This window comes from Phyllostomus discolor, chromosome 1 (assembly GCF_004126475.2).
Source record: "Phyllostomus discolor isolate MPI-MPIP mPhyDis1 chromosome 1, mPhyDis1.pri.v3, whole genome shotgun sequence".
In the NCBI taxonomy this organism is placed as follows: domain Eukaryota; kingdom Metazoa; phylum Chordata; class Mammalia; order Chiroptera; family Phyllostomidae; genus Phyllostomus; species Phyllostomus discolor.
In genome coordinates this window covers 114,733,106-114,744,159 of record NC_040903.2, presented here as the reverse complement: position 1 = coordinate 114,744,159, position 11,054 = coordinate 114,733,106, and the positions used below count along the sequence as shown (strand labels likewise).

Here is an 11,054-nt window from a genome sequence, read left to right as displayed (position 1 = left end):
GTATCAATTTGTGATATTTTCATTTTATGAAATGTAAGTTACCACAGTAAAAATGCCCCAAAATCATTTTCTAACATAATTTTTCATACTCACTTGCCCAGCACCCCTTGCAACTGGAATGCAGGTAGATGACTTGGGCACCCCCAACACACACCCCCTACTGACATTTTGGTTAAGAGGAGGAAGCGGACCCCATGTGAGACCCTTTCTGGCACATGTGGCTGCCGGAGGCCTGTCACCTGGACCAGCTGCTGCGTGTGAGGCCTGTGGGGGTCGTGAGTAGCCACCAAGGCAGCCCTGGGATGTGAAGTGGGAGATATTCCTGACACGGATAATTTTAAAATAAACTTTTTTCTTTTAATCCCTACCAAGGATATGTTTACTGATTTTAAAGAGACAGGAATGGAGACAGGAGAGAGCGAGTGAGAGAAACATCAGTCGGTTGCCTCCCTTCCCCACCCAGACTGGGATCGAACCAGCAACCTTTGGTATTCGAGGCGATGCTCTGACAAACCAAACAACCTGGCCAGGGCTAAAGTTAACTTATTTTTAAATCATGCCCCAGCTCTGACCGGTATAGCTCAGCTAGTTGGTTGTTGTCTTACAAACCAAAAGGCTGCTGGTTTGATTCCCAGTCAGGACACATGCCTGCCTGGGTTGCAGGCAGGTCCCCAGTTGGGATGGAGCATGTACAGGAGGCAACTGATTGATGTTTCCCTCCCTCTCTTTCTTCCTCCCTTGCCCTATCTCTAAGAATAAATAAATAAAACCTGTAAATTATGCTCCATAAGTCTCATTATCTTGCTCACTTGGAGATTTGGTAGATCCCTTGATAAATCCCTTCCCTGCAAAACATTAGCTAGAGTGAATTCTGTTCTTGACAACTAAGAACTCTGAATGATACAAAAGTAATGTTAATCTACAAATAAAAAGCCTTTCAGAGTTGGAGGCAACACGCATTTGAGATCAATAAGAATAGCTAAGGCCAAATAGCATCCTGAATTGGAGACAAAGGCAATGGGTATTTTTGAGAAAGGGCAATGAACAGTTACCTCAGTAAGGCATTTCCATGGTGCGGATAACGTAGTGATGTCAATTCTAAACAATGTATGCTATAACTTTCGGTCCAGGAGTCATCAGTCCAGTGGTCAACTGTTCTCTTATTTCCACAAACAGCTCTTTGGAACACGATGCCCTCCTAGGCCCCGTCCGAAGGTTATTTGTGCCACTGTTAGCTTTCCGAGGATTGAGGTGGAAGATGTGCCAGGCGGCCCCTCTGCGTGACAGCGCCAGTGCCAGCTCCACACTTCTTTTACGTTGCTGTTTACAGTAAACAACCAATCCCGCTGCTAAAAGTCCATCACACGCCCACACTTCGAACATTATTTATACCAAATGAATGCAGCTAAGTTGCATCATTTGATATCAGTCTGCTTTAAAATTACGCCCCATAAGCTTTAATTCATTAAGGGCACATTGCAGGAACCAGAGAGAACGTCTCACGCCAAGGTGTGTTTGGTGGAAAGAGGGGGCAAAAGGTTTGTCACAGAGACTGACTGCACTGGCACAGCTGCGGCTCCAGCACCCTGAGGTAGACACTCACCCTGTTAAAAACACTTTGATGTATGTATTTCCTTTCAGTCCCTTTCTAATTAACTTCTTTCTGTTTTCTTTTTTCTGAGTGGTTGAAATTTTTTTTTACTACAATGTATAGTTTTGTACAAATAACTTGTATAGATGATTTTAAAATGCAGTTCAACTAGAGAAGTAGAACTAGGAGGAGATATGTTTTAGTAGATTTGTTGCAAGGAATTGGCTTGTGCAACCGTGGTGCCGGCAGGACAAGTCTGACGTCCACCCGTGAGGAGGTCAGGAAGGGCAGGCTGGGACTCTTGGGCATGGGCTGAAGCTGCAGTCCACTGAGGAATTTCTTCTTGAGGAAACCTCAGCTCTGCTCTTGAGGCCTTTCAACTGATTGTCTAGGAGAGTCTCTTTAAATCGACTGATTATGGAGATCAATCACACTGACAAAGTGCCTTCACCACTACCCCTCCATCACCGCTGGAATAATTGAGGAATAACTGGGGACGGCAGCCTAGATAACTGGCATATAAAACAACCATCACAGCACCATGAAGTCTGTAAGGAAATACAGTAATCGTCTGCTCCAACCCTCCTTGCTCCTGGTGTCACTTCCCGGAAGGTAATGAAAACCTTTCCTCAAAGCAGTCAAGCCCATGAGGTTCCTGTGCACCTCTCTTCCGGACAACTCTGGCTCTCGCCCCGCTCTATGCCGCTAGTCTCTGAGCCACGAGCAGCTGCCATCCAGGGACCTCCTTCCCTGTCACCTTGGAAATTTCCCGTTTCTCATTCCTGCTTCCTGGATCCCATGTCTCCTGTTTTCAAAGCCTTTCTTAGAAAGAATGTATGAAAAGGAAAATTTTGAGGCCTTGCTCATCTGACAATGTCTTTTTTCTGCCTTGACGGAGAGCTTAGCTGAGTATAGAATGCTAGGTTGGAAATCATTTCCCATTTTTAAAAATACTGTGTGAAATCAGAGCTCCATCATCTTCCATTTCCTGGAGCTGCTCTCGAGCAGCCCACGCTACTCTGACCCCTGGGCCCCCGCCCTCACTGTGCTGATTCCCTGCAGCCACTCCTAGGGCCTCCTCTTTATCTTCGGCTTCTTCGCATTTCACAATGCATCTTGCCACATCCGTCCTTGGGCCAGACACCTGGTCAGCCCTTTTAGCCTCAAAACGCATGTCCTCGAAATTCTGGACATTTTGTTGTACAATTTATTTTATAATCTCTTCCTTCCATTTACCTTTTCTCTATTTCTGAAACTCCTATTATTCATAAGTTAACCTCCCAGATTTATCTTTCATTACTTTTTCTTTTCTTTCCCATTTTACATTTGTCTTTTTATTCCACCTAATGAGACATTTCCTTCAGTTTCCAATCCCTCTGTTGCAATTTTTATTTCCACATTCTGTTTTTTAATTTCCTAGGGACCTTTCCAGTATCTGGGTATAGACATAATAAGAACATGATAGCTTCTCAAAACTCTCTGAAGATATTAACCATAGGATTGTTTTCTAATTGTTGGTTTGGAGAGTTTTTTGTTTGGTTTTGTTTACTTTTCTCTTGCTCTTTGTATTGTCCCCATTTTCTCTGAGTTCCTTTTTCTTTTGGGTTGGTCTCTGCCCTTTAAGTTAGAAGTCTCCTCAAACATCTACTGAGTGTCGGCAGTCCCCTAGGAGTCCTGTCTGCACTCCAAATTTAAGAGTCAGGACCCAAAAGGCTAGCCAGTGCGCAGCACGTAAGTGGGGCCCCTCCAGCTGTGGCGCTGGAACGGGCCAGCGGGGAAGACTCTGGCGGATCTCCTGTGTCCGTGTCTGATCATTTCCCTCAAGGAGAATCTTCTACATTTTCAGTACAGGGCCTCTCAGTACAATTCACCTCATTGTGCCTGGTGTCCTGGGCCCACAGCCTTTCTGGTTCAATGACTCACGAGAGCAGATCTCACCATGTTGATCCAGAAGCCCTCCATGTGTCGTGAGCCCACAGCTGTGGTCACCGTGTTCACACAGTTTTGTGCTGCGGCATTTTCACCCCAATTGTTGTAAACATTCCCCTTTCATTATTAAATGCTCCTGAACTATCTCTTAGAAAAGCTGCATCACATTCCGTGAGTGAGGTTATCTGTGCCTTATTCTTTCAAATTCAAAACTCTGAGGTTCACCCTGGCTGGTGTGGCTCAGTGGTTTGAGCATGAGCCTGTGAATCAAAGGGTCACAGGTTCGATTCCCAGTCAGGGCACATGCCTGGGTTGCAGGCTGGGTCCCCAGTGGAGGGTGTACGAGAGGCAACCACACATTGATGTTTCTCTCCCTCTCTCCTTCTCTTCCCCTCTCTAAAAATAAATAAATAAATAAATAAATAAATAAATAATTTTTAAAAAAATCTGAGGTTCAGAGGTCAACTTGGGTGGGTAGGTGAGTCCAGCCTAAGTGAGGTAACAACCATGGGAACAGGCTAATGTATGTATTCCCACACCTGCAACATTCCACACCTCTGTTGCAGGCACTGGTCTAGGTGATGGCAGAGAGGGAGGCCTTGCCCTCCGTGGTGGTACATTGTGGGGAGCTGAAAGAAAGCCATGAGTCAGGGGAGGCTAGAAGGATTCTGGCCTCCACGGAGAGGGAGGAAGCAGGATTTGAGGGCTGAGGCTTGGTGGCCCTTACGGTGGGAGTGGGGGAAGATGAGAATCCTGCCCAGAGAACAAAGGAAAAGCACCTGGAGAAGGCAGGAGAGAACTGGGAGAGAGCCAACAGGCCTGAGTTTCAGAGGAGAGCTGAGGTTAAGGCATGTGTCTGTGCCAGACAGTGTGGGCATTTTTTATTCGTGTGCATTTGTGTCCTGGACACTGAGCTGCATTGTGGACAGCTAGATCAGGGCATGGTTTGCCTAAGTTAAGGACGATGCCCTAGCCCTAACTGGTGTGCTCAGTAGGTTGGGCGTCATCCTGCAAACCAAAACGTCACTGGTTTGATTCCAGGTCGGGGCACGTGCCTGGGTTGTGTGTTTGGTCCCCAGTGGAGTGGAAGAAGAAACTGAATGATGTTTCTCTCCCTCTCTTTCTCCCTCCCTTCCCCTCTCTCTAGAATCAATAAAGAAAAAAAACAATTAAAAAAAAATTTTAAACAATGATGCCCTAGCCAGGTGTGGGTTGAAGTATTGTCCCATACACCAAAAGTTTGCAGGTTCAATCCCCAATCAAAGCACATAACTAGGTTGCAGGTTTGATCTCTGGTCACAGTGTGTGCAGGTGGCAACTGATCAATGTTTCTCTCTCCCATCGAGGAATCTCTCTCCTTCTTTCCCTTCTTCTGTCTCTAAATCAATAAACATATCCTCAGATGAGAATTAAAAAAGAATGACCCTCCGCAGCCTGCTGGTTTCCTGCCCCCTCCCCCCCAAGGCAATAGGTGAAGGACCAGTTCCAGAGAACAAGTGAGAAAGGAATGGGAGGCGATGACACAGAGACCGATCACAGCTCGGAAATCCAACCAACCAAGGCTGCGGCTCTGCCTTGTACTAGCTGGTGACCTTGAGAAATGTTCCCAGTGTTTAAAAACTTTTTATTTATTGATTTTAGAGAAAGGGGGCAGAGAGAGAGAGAGACAGAGAGACAGAGAGACTGGTCTGTTGTGCCACCCATTCATGCATTTATTAATTGATTCTTGTATGTGGCCTGACCAGAGATTGAACCCGCAACCTTGGCATATCAGGACAATACTCTAACCAACTGAGCTACCGGGCCAGGGTGAGAAGTGTTCCCATCTTCTCTGAGAGTGAATGTCCACCTCTTTCAAGTGAGTTACCTGAGAGGACCTCAGGGAGCTGGGGAACGCTGTCCTCAGAACCCTCCACGTGGGCCTTGCGCTCCATGAATCGTGGTACAGGCCTTCCATGGGAGGAGCCTGGAGCACCTGGAGTGACAGACAAGTTGAGTCAGGCTGCCTTGTACTTTCCTTCTTTTGGGCAAAATAAGGGAACCTGTGCAGATGGAGCAGCAGAGGGAGAAGAAGAGGCCAGAGAGAAGAAATAGGCAGAACCCTGGTGGAGAGGTGGTGAAGGAGGGGGCAAGGCGACTGGGGACAGAATAGGTAGTACCATGTCAGAAAATGATGAGCAGGGCTTAGGATGAGGGAGGGGAGAAACGGCAAGACAGGAAATGATTCCCTAGGCATTGTCTCTTCATCTGGGGCCCTGTCTTCACCTCACTGCACCCCTCCAAGAATGAAGAACTCAGCCCCCAGTGAGCAGGTCATGGCCTTGTCCAGCTGCCTGCAGCTCGCCCCACAGGCCTCCCGTATTCCTGTATCACCATGGCCTGCTGGCCCAAGGCTCCAGACCCTTCCACAGCACCTAGAACATGTTCCCAGCTGGGAGCAAACTAAGCCAGAGCTTGGTGAAATGGAGGGGTATGCTGCCAGGCCCAGGTATGGTCGTGGGAGGCCCAGGTCAGGGAGCCTGGGCCCATGTCCCAAGCATCTGGATTTGGGAACATCTAGGAGACCCTGCTTCTCAACTTCCGCACCTGCGAGAGGTGGCACAGTATTGTAGAAAGAGCACATTTCTACCACACTGTGCCTTGGCAAGACCCCTAAATTTCCATGTCTATATTGATAGAATGTATGGAACATTACTATGTACAGGGCACTTTAAATGAGTTTTCCACTTAATCTTCACACTCCTTATGAAGTAAGTTCTAATGCTTTCCCTGTTTTACAGATGAGGAAATGAAGGTATGGACAGGTTGGACATATGCCCAACCAGTGACAGAACTGGGATTCAAACCTGGGTGGACCTTCACCCAGGGCTGAGCTCTGGGTCCCCTCACCACACTGCTGAGAAGTGGGCCTGAGGACACTAAATGAGGGCATAACAATGCTATGAAACACCCTGCAGACTGTAAAGTGATGGCTGAACCAGGTGACAAAGGCTGAGAGACCTGGAAAGACCCTTAGGTACCATTTATTTGGTCTCCCATTAAATAGATGGGAAAACTGAGGTCAAGAAAGGAGCAGAGACCTACACTGGATAACTGTAGCAAAGCCACAAGCCTCCCAAAGAGCCATGGGGACCCAAGGAAGAGTGGCCACTTGGAGAGGTGTGGCTGGCTCCTCCATGCAGCCTGCCCAGTGTGAGGCCGGGCAGACAACCACTGTAGACTCCCACAGAGCAGGCACCTGGCTGATGACAAAAGTCAAGGCCAGAGGAGGATGAGGAAGTGATGAGAAGGTCTTCATCCCCCAGGCCTTGGAAGAACTTGAAGAAACAAAGGGATTTTACCTTGAACACCAATCTTTGTCATCCCCTCACAGCAGGCACTGATCTGGGGCCATGATTCTGTATGGCTGACTCAGGCAGCCCTGGGTCCCTTGAACTGAGGTCTGTAGTCAGACCACCCTGGGCTCACTCCAAGATCTTGACAAATCAGATCACCACCAGGATGTCAACTCCTCCCTGACCACACACTGGCTCTCCGATCTACTTCCACACCTCCCACCACAGCCCCCAGACCCAGCCCGCTCCCTGTGCACATCACTCCCTGAATCCGCACCACCTTCCCAGGAAGTGAGGTCCAGCACAGCAGAGTTCCCGCACAGCTACAGCCCACTCAACAAGGGCGTGTGGGTCAGGAAGCACACACCTGCCTGCTGAGAGCCAACCCAGCCCTGCTGTCTGACACAGTCACAGAGGGAGCCGTATGTCCACACAGCAGACACGGCGGGGGAAAGTACTTGGCACCCCTCTGCTTAATCATTGTATTACTACCTGTGCTTAGGGTCTATGTGATTTACCATGGGACTGGGACAAATGGCAATTCCACAGAAGAAATACAGTTCTTTGAAAGTAAGCAAGAAAATGACAGCTCATTGGAGAGTGGCTCCCCACCAGAGTGTCCCCCTAAGTGGGTTAGAGAGTTCAAAGAATGGGTATTGGAAAGATTATTATACACTCCCCTTCTATGAAATGCTTAAGCAATCAGGACCCCCATGGTGTTTATTGCCTAAAAAGTCAGACATCAAAGATAGAAACAAATAATAAAAATACATCAACACCAAGGTAGATGGCAGGCAGCCGAATGGACTGAGCAAAACAAGATTATTACTTACACAAGATGACAGGGTTCTGGCGCTGAAGTGAGAAGTGAGAGACAGATACTAACCGCATTGACCACAAAAGCCTTCCGCATGGCCTTTGCCAGTGAGCTAAAACACTCCTGTGCCCAGCTACATGCCCAGCTTGCAACTTTAGAATATATAGATCAAACTTAAGTCAAGCTTTAAGAAATTAAGGTGTTATATAGTGTGGTAAAATGTGTTACTGATTAGTTGCAAAGATTCGGAGCTAAAAGCTTGCACAATAACATACAATAGAGAGCTGCTTCCTATTTCCTGCAGAATAAGGATAAAGCAAATATGATTTAAAACTCTCATTTTTTTATTGCTTTCACATATGCCACATGTACACACCCAACTGTATAAAAATAAAAAACTCAAGAGCCCAGGCAGAGGTGCCTGGCCGTTGAGCTTGAAACTGCACTTCTCATGTCATTCCTTCGCCTACACCGTCCATCCGTTGGGAATCCCTGGACCTGCTGGAGCTGGATTCCGGCATCTGCCGTGTAGAACCCCTCATGACAACAACCTTCACCATACCTTAGGTTTTACATTTGACAATATGACTCCATTTTTTCAAAATCTTACCTGCAGACAAATAAAGAATATATTTAAAACACACACAGGCAGAAAGTAGAGTGGCAGTTGCTTTGGGCTGAAGGCATGATATCTAAAGAGTGCAGAGTTTCTTTTGGGGGTAAGGAATATGAAAATTTTCAAAAACTCATGGTAATGATCATTACAGAACTCTGTGAATATACTGAAAACCACTGAATTGTACACTTTGAGTGGATGAACTGTGTAGTATGTGAATTATCACTCGATAAAGCTGCTGCCCCCCACGCACACACACGTGCACACAGGCACACACACATGCACACACGGGAGCTGGCGACCTGCCCCTTCCATTGTGTCTGTCAACAAATACATTGCCCGTGTCTGTAAGAGCTGTCACTCACAGTCGCTGACTCAGGATTCCAATCATGTTAAACCACTTCCAACACAAACTTAGAGCAGCAGGTTTTTAGCAGAAAAATAAAATAAAACAAATACTGGCATTTATCAAGAGTGGTTGCTGCCCTGGCTGGCGTAGCTCAGTGGATTGAGCGCGGGCTGCGAACCAAAGTGTTGCAGGTTCGATTCCCAGTCAGGATACATGTCTGGGTTGCAGGCCATGACCCCCAGCAACCACACATTGATGTTTCTCTCTCTCTCTCTCTCTCTCTCTCTCTCTCTCCCTCTCTCTCTCTCTTCCTCCCTTCCCTCTCTGAAAATAAATAAATAAAATCTTAAAAAAAAAAAGAGTGGTTGCTGTTCTCCCTGGGAGAGTGACCACTGCCCCTCCCAGGCATGGGCTTCCTGATAAAGAGAGATTGGAGGGGCCGGTTTTGCCTCACTTGGGACCTTGAGCCTGAATGACATCAGCCGGGAAGGCCATGTCTCACAGGGAGCACCAAGGCAATGATCTTCCGCAGAGGAACGTGGCCAACTTGGTTTTCCTCATAGAATCTCAGAACCAAGGTGAAATTTGTACATTCCTGAGTCAAAGCCAATTTCTTTGTTTTAAGCGGCCCCACATGCCTCTAGAGAAGGAGCCTCGATTCGTGTGGCATGGAGACCTGTGGTCCTCTTCTTGGCAGCACCTCAGCTGCAGTGCAGCCTCCACACTTTCCCTCAGCCCATGTGTCTGGGCCACTGACCACCAAGAGTGGCCCAGGCAGGAGGTTCCAGGCCTCACTCTACCCACTGGGCAGTCCCTGGCTGGAGGATGGGCTGTGACTAGTCTGTGCCAATGCAACGTGAGGGCGGGTTTCCTGAAGGCTTTGGGGAGAGGAACTTATCACTTTTCTGAAAGACCATCTAGAAGCACTTTGTTCTCTCTGAATGAGGCTGAATATGTTAGTTATCTGTTGCTGCTTAACAAATTACCCAAAACCTTAGTGGCTTAAAAAGACAAACATTACCCCATAGTTTCTGTGGGCCAGGAATCCAGGAACAGCCTTATGGAGTGGCTCTAGCACAGGCTTGTTCCGGAAGGGCTGATGTCACCCAGGGTTTGTCTAGGCCTGAGGATCAGCTTCCACACTCACTGGGTTACACCAGCCCTACTTCAAGAACTTCAGCTGCTGTTGTTAGGGGACTCAGGTCTCCCTGGTTACTGGTTGGAGGCCTCGGTTTTCCAGCTCACAGGGCAGCTGGATTCCCCCAGAACAGGTCATCTGTGTGAGAGCAGGCGGGAAGCTGCGTTCTCTCTCATGGCCCTATGCTCCCCCTTTTTCTGTCTGTCAGAAGCTCAGCACTAAGTCCTGCCAGCACCCAAGGAGAAGGGCATTAGGCTCCACCTGTTAAAGGGAGTATTGAGGAATTGATGGACATATTTTTAATCTACACTGATGAAGCCTACAGCCCCAGAGATTTCAGGACGCCATCTAGTAATTACAAAGGGGAGCCAGTTTTTAGAAAGACGTAAAGAAACACAGCCTGTGGTGCCACTGGAAAGATGTTTGACTAAATCAGTCCAAACCTGGGCCTTCTTCGAAGGCCCTGTTCCAGACAGATGAGCCAGTGAGTCCTCTTTCTAGTTTCTCCTAGGTGTGTTGGGAGTTCTTTTTCTTCTTTTTCTCTTTCTTTTTTTGGGGGGGAGGGGTCTGCTGCTTGAAATCAAATATCTCCTGTCTCCTTGTAGGCATAAAGAAAATGGCGGCTCCCTTTTCTGTCCTTTTTTTTTGTTACCGCTTGCAGTGCCAGCCACACACTCTCCACGCTGCATGGCCACACCTCGCAAAATTGAGGAAATCAAAGACCTCCTGCTCACAGCCAGGTGAAAGGATGCCAAATTTATCAAGATCAATAAAAATTAGGACAATGTAAAGTTTAAAGTCTGGTGCAGCAGATACTGTTATACTGTGGTCATCACAGACAAAGAGAAGGTGGAGAAAGTGAAACAGTCCCTTCCCCCCAGTTTGTCAGTGAAGGAGCTGAAATAAACCAGACACACTGATCTGTATTAAAATGTTAAAAATTAAAAATGAGGAGGAGGAGAAGAACAACAACAACAACAACAAGAGGAGGAAGAAGATGGCAGAGTCACATGGTGCCATCACCACAGCGTATTATGAAGGCAATCCCACCCATTTCTGGGCAGGGTTGGGGGGACCAGGACACTGGCCACCCACTCATTAGGCTGCTGCACAGAAGGGCCAGTGGGCCCTTACCTAAGTGACAATCAGCCTAGGAGTGCTGTCCATCTGATGAGACTCGGTTTAGAAGAAATTCCAGGATACTCACATATTTGACATTTTCTCATTTCATTTCCCAGACAGGATACTTATGTATAGATTTTTTTGGACCAAAACAAAA

General features: G+C 47.4%; 1 pseudogene; it reads left to right on the top strand.

The window, feature by feature from the left end:
• Positions 1 to 10,408: 10,408 nt before the first annotated feature.
• LOC114492028 lies at positions 10,409 to 10,718 on the top strand (annotated as a pseudogene).
• The last annotated feature ends 336 nt before the right edge of the window (positions 10,719 to 11,054 follow it).